The sequence below is a fragment of the Mustela nivalis genome, assembly GCF_964662115.1.
Source record: "Mustela nivalis genome assembly, chromosome: 1".
Classification (NCBI taxonomy): domain Eukaryota; kingdom Metazoa; phylum Chordata; class Mammalia; order Carnivora; family Mustelidae; genus Mustela; species Mustela nivalis.
The window spans coordinates 129,654,563-129,660,577 of NC_139020.1; positions in this window are offsets into that span (position 1 = coordinate 129,654,563).

The window sequence follows — 6,015 nt, forward strand, 5'->3', positions numbered from 1 at the left end:
GTCAGACTAATGCTCTTTGAACAGAGACCCCATAAGTGGCAGATCCAGGGAGACCTGTCTTCCCCTGCCAGAAAAGCAGAGAGGCAGGAATCAGCTGGGTTTGGAGACTCCAAATGGGGAAGTGAACCAGAGAGAGAAATGCTCAGTCACAGGCCAGGTGAGCTTGGAGTGTGGCCAGAGACCAGGGAGACTGGAGTAATTCAGCATTTTTCTCCAAGGGTACACTGAGGAGCGGGGCCCCAAGCTCTTGGCTCTTCTGTGCTGGAGATTGGGAGGCTGCCATTTTCATTCCCATCCTCCAGAACTCTATGGAAATTGTTCAGGGAACAAAAGTTCCCAAGACTGAACCTGAGCAGATTATTTAAGCCCGGCCCTGGCAATGGTGGCACAATTTCACCTTGGACAAAGACACTTGAGAATCACTATAACAGGCCCCTCCCTGAGAAGATCAGCAAGAACATCCAACCAAGACGAAGCTCACTGATCAAGGAGAACAGTGGAATTCCAGAGGAGGGGAAAGCAAAGCATGGAATTCATGGCTTTCTCTCCATGATTCTTTAGTCTTGCAAAGCTAATTAATTTTTTTAATTTAATTTTTTTCTTATTCTAATTTTTTTAACTTTTCCTCTTTACTCTTCTAACATTTTTAACTACTTTATCTTAACAATACCTTTCTTCAAAAAAATCTTTTCTAAACCTTCATTATTATAGTCATATTTTATCCCTCATTGTATCTAACTTTATTTTTTATATACATTTAGGGTTTTTTCTTCTAAAAAAATTTAGGATACAATTTCTTCTAAAAATCATAATAAACCCTAAATCTAGCACAGGGCTTTGTTCTAGTCTCCAGCCTGAGCAAATTCTCTCCACTTTCTTTTTCTTTCTTTTTCCTTCCAACTTATCAATTCCTTTTCTAGAATTTAAAAAAATTTTTTTAATTTTCATCTTTACAGTCACATTCCATCCCTTCATTGTGTTTACCCTTATTTTGTATATGTATAAGTTTTTCTTTCTTTAAAATTTTGCGAGGTAGTTTCTTCTAAGAGACCAAAATACACCAAAAATCAAGTTGGTGGCTCTTTTCTATTCACCAGTCATATATATATTTTTTTAATTAAAATTTTTTTTAAATTTCTTTTTATCCCCTTTTTCTCCCCCCAGTTTGACGTCTCTTCTGATTCAGTTAGCATACTTTTTTCTGGGGTGTTTGCCACCCTTTTAGTATTTTATTCTCATATATTATTAACTGGATAATATGAACAGGCGGAAAAACTCACCACCAAAAAAAGAACAGGAGGCAATACCAAAGGCTAGGGACCCAATCAATATGGACATTGGTAATATGTCAGATCCAGAGTTCAGAATGATGATTCTCAAGGTGGGCTGGTGTCAAAAAAGGCATGGAAGATATTAGAGAAATGCTGTCTGGAGAAATAAAAGCTCTTTCTGGAGAAATAAAAGAACTGAAATCTAACCAAGCTGTAATCAAGAAAACTATTAATGAGGTGCAATCAAAAACGGAGACTCTTCCAGCTAGGATAAATAAGGCAGAAGAGAGAATTTGTGATATAGAATATGAAATGATGGAGAATAAAGAAGCTGAGCAAGAGACAAACAACTACTGGACCATGAGGGGAGAAGTCCAGAGATAAGTGACACCATAAGATGAAACAGTATTAGAATAATTGGGATTCCAGAAGAAGAATAAAGAGAGAGAGCAGAAGAAGGTATATTGGAGTGAGTTATACTAGAGAATTTCCCTAATATGGCCAAGGGAACAAACGTCAAAATCCAGGAGGCACAGAGAAATTCCCTCAAAATCAATAAATATAGGTCCATACCTCATCATCTAATAGTAAAACTTCCTAGTCCAAATGACAAAGAGAAAATCCTGAAAGCAGCTTGGGACAAGAAGTCTGTAACATACAATGGTAAAAATATTAGATTGACAACTGACTTAGATACAGAGACCTGGTAGGCCAGAAAGAACTGTGATGATATATTCAGAGCACTAAATGAGAAAATCATGCAGCCAAGAATACTATATCCAACTAGGATATTATTGAAAATAGAAAGAGAGATAAAAAGCTTCCAGGACAAACAAAAACTAAAAGAATATGTAAACACCAAACCAGCCCTACGGGAAATATTGAAAGGAGTCCTCTAAGCAAAGGGAGAACCTATAAGTAGTAGACCAGAAAGAAACAGAGACAATATACAGTAACAGTCACCTTACAGGCAATACAATGGCACTAAATTCATATATCTCAATAGTTACAATAGATAGAATTATATAGAATATATTTATTATATTTATTTATATTACAATAGAGGGAATCGATAGATATATATTTATTAAATATATATATGTTTATTTATTATATATATTATTATATATTATATATTATTATATAATAATATATTTATTTATTTATATTACAATAGATAGAATGTAAATGGGCTAAATGTCTCAATCAAAAGACACAGGGTATCAGAATGGATAAAAAAACCAAACCCATCAAAGTGCTGTCTACAAGAAACTCATTTTAGACCGCAAAACACCTCCAGATTTAAAGTGAGGGTGTAGAAAACAATTTACCATGCTGATGGACATCAAAAGGAAGTTGGAGTGGCAATCCTTATATCAGATAAATTAGATTTTAAGCCAAACACTATAATAAGAGATGAGGAAGGACACCCCATCATACTCAAAGGGTCTGTCCAACAAGAAGATCTAACAATTTTAAATATCTATGCCCCTAACATGAGAGCAGCCAACTATATAAACCAATTAATAACAAAATCAAAGAAACACATTGACAATAACACAATAATAGTAGGGGACTTTAACAACCCCCCTCACTGAAATGGACAGATCATCCAAGCAAAAGATCAGCAAGGAAATAAAGGCCTTAAACGACACACTGGACCAGATGGACATCATAGATATATTCAGAACATTCCATTCCAAAGCAACAGAATACACATTCTTCTCTAGTGCACATGGAACATTCTCCAGAATAGATCACATCCTGGGTCACAAATCAGGTCTCAACTGGTACCAAAAGATTGGGATCACTCCCCACATATTTTCAGGGGGAAAATGTTCTGAAGCTAGAACACAATCACAAGAGAAAAGTTGGAAAGAACTCAAATACATGTAAGTTAAAGAGCATCCTACCAAAGAATGAATGGGTCAACTTGGAAATTAAAGAAGACTTGAAAAAATTCATGAAAACAAATGATGATGAAAACGTGATTGTTCAAAATCTGAGGGACACAGCAAAGGCAGTTCTGAGAGGAACGTATATAGTAATACAAGCCTTTCTCAAGAAACAAGAAAGGTCTCAAATATACAACCTAACCCTATACCTAAAGGAGGTGAAGAAAGAACAGCAAAGAAAGCCTAAACCCAGCAGGAGAAGAGAAATAATAAAGATCAGAGCAGAAATCAATGAAATAGAAACCAAAAAACAATACAACAAATCAATGAAACTAGGAGCTAGTTCTTTGAAAGAATTAATAAGATTGATAAACCCCTGGCCAGACTTATCAAAAAGAAAAGAGAGAGGACCCAAATAAATAAAATCATGAATGAAAGAGGAGAGATCACAACCTACACCAAAGAAATACAAACAATTATAAGGACATACTATGAGCAACTCTATGCCAACAAATTTGACAATCTGGAAGAAATGGATGCATTCCTAGAGACATATAAACTACCACAACTGAACCAAGAAGAAATAGAAAACCTGAACAGACCCATAACCAGTAAGGAGATTGAAACAGTCATCAAAAATCTCCAAACAAACAAAAGTCCAGGACCAGACGGCTTCCCAGGGGAATTCTACCAAACATTTAAAGAAGAATTAATTCTTGACTCCTGAAACTGTTCCAAAAAATAGAAATGGAAGGAAAACTTCCAAACTCATTTTATGAGGCCAACATTATCTTGATTCCAAAACCAGACAAAGATCCCATCAAAAAGGAGAATTAGAGACCAATATCCGTGATGAACACAGATGCCAAAATTCTCACCAAAATAGTAACCAATAGGATCCAACAGTACATTAAAAGGATTATTCACCACGACCAAGTGGGATGTATTCCAGGCCTGCAAGTTTGGTTCAACATCTGCAAGTCAATCAATGTGATACAATACATTAATAAAAGAAAGAAAAAGGACCATATGATACTCTCAATAGATGCTGAAAAAGCATTTGACAAAGTACGGCATCCCTTTCTGATCAAAACTCTTCAAAGTGTAGGGATAGAGGGCACATACCTCAATATCATCAAAGCCATCTATGAAAAACCCACCGCAAATATCATTCTCAATGGAGAAAAACTGAAATCTTTTCTGCTAAGGTCAGGAACATGGCAGGAATATCCACTATCACCACTGCTATTCAACATGGTATTAGAAGTCCTAGCCTCAGCAATCAGAAAACAAAAAGAAATTAAAGGAATCCAAATCGACAAAGAAGAAGTCAAACTATCACTCTTCGCAGATGATATGATACTATATGTGGAAAACCCAAAAGACTCCACTGCAAAACTGCTAGAACTTGTATAGGAATTCAGTAAAGTGTCAGGATATAAAATCAATGCAAAGAAATCAGTTGCATTTCTTTACACCAACAACAAGACAGAAGAAATAGAAATTAAGGAGTTGATCCCATTTACAATTGCACCCAAAACCATAAGATACCTAGGAATAAACCTAACCAAAGAGGCAAAGAATCTGTACTCAGAAAACTATAAAATACTCATGAAAGAAATTGAGGAAGACACAAAGAAATGGAAAAATGTTCCATGCTCCTGGATTGGAAGAACAAATATTGGGAAAATGTCTATGATACCTAAAGCAATCTACACATTTAAGCAATCCCTATCAAAATACCATCCACTTTTTTCAAAGAAATGGAACAAAAAATCCTAAAATTTATATGGAACCAGAAAAGACTTTGAATAGCCAAAGGAATATTGAAAAAGAAAGCCAAAGTTGGTGGCATCATAATTCCGGACTTCAAGCTCTATTACAAAGCTGTCATCATCAAGACAGCATGGTACTGGCACAAAAACAGACACATAGATCAATGGAACAGAATAGAGGGCCCAAAAATAGACCCTCAACTCTACGGCCAACTAATCTTCGACAAAACAGGGAAGAATGTCCAATGGAAAAAAGACAGCCTCTTCAACAAATGGTGTTGGGAAAATTGGACAGCCACATGCAGAAAAATGAAATTGGACCATTTCCTTATACCACACACAAAAATGGACTCAAAATGGATGAAGGACCTCAGTGTGAGAAAGAAATCCATCAAAATCCTTGAGGAGAACACAGGCAGCAACCTCTTCGACCTCAGCCGCAGCAACTTCTTCCTAGGAACATCACCAAAGGCAAGGGAAGCAAGGGCAAAAATGAACTATTGGGACTTCATCAAGATCAAAAGCTTTTGCACAGCAAAGGAAACAGTTAACAAAACCAAAAGACAACTGACAGAATGGGAGAAGATATTTGCAAACAACATAACAGATAAAGGGTTAGTATCCAAAATCTATAAAGAGCTTAGCAAACTCAACACCCAAAGAACAAATAATCCAATCAAGAAATGGGCAGAGGACATGAACAGACATTTCTGCAAAGAAGACATCCAGATGGTCAACAGACACATGAAAAAGTGCTCCACATCACTCGGCATCAGGGAAATACAAATCAAAACCACAATTAGATACCAGCTCACATCACTCAGAACAGCTAAAATTAACAACTCAGGAAATGACAGATTTGGCAAGGATGCAGAGAAAGGGGAACCCTCCTACACTGTTGGTGGGAATGCAAGCTGGTGCAACCACTCTGGAAAACAGCATGGAGATTCCTCAAAAATTTGAAAATAGAACTACCCTATGACCCCCAATTGCACTATGGGTATTTACCCTAAAGATACAAACATAGTGATTCAAAGGGGCATGTGCACCCGAATATTTATAGCAGCAATGTCC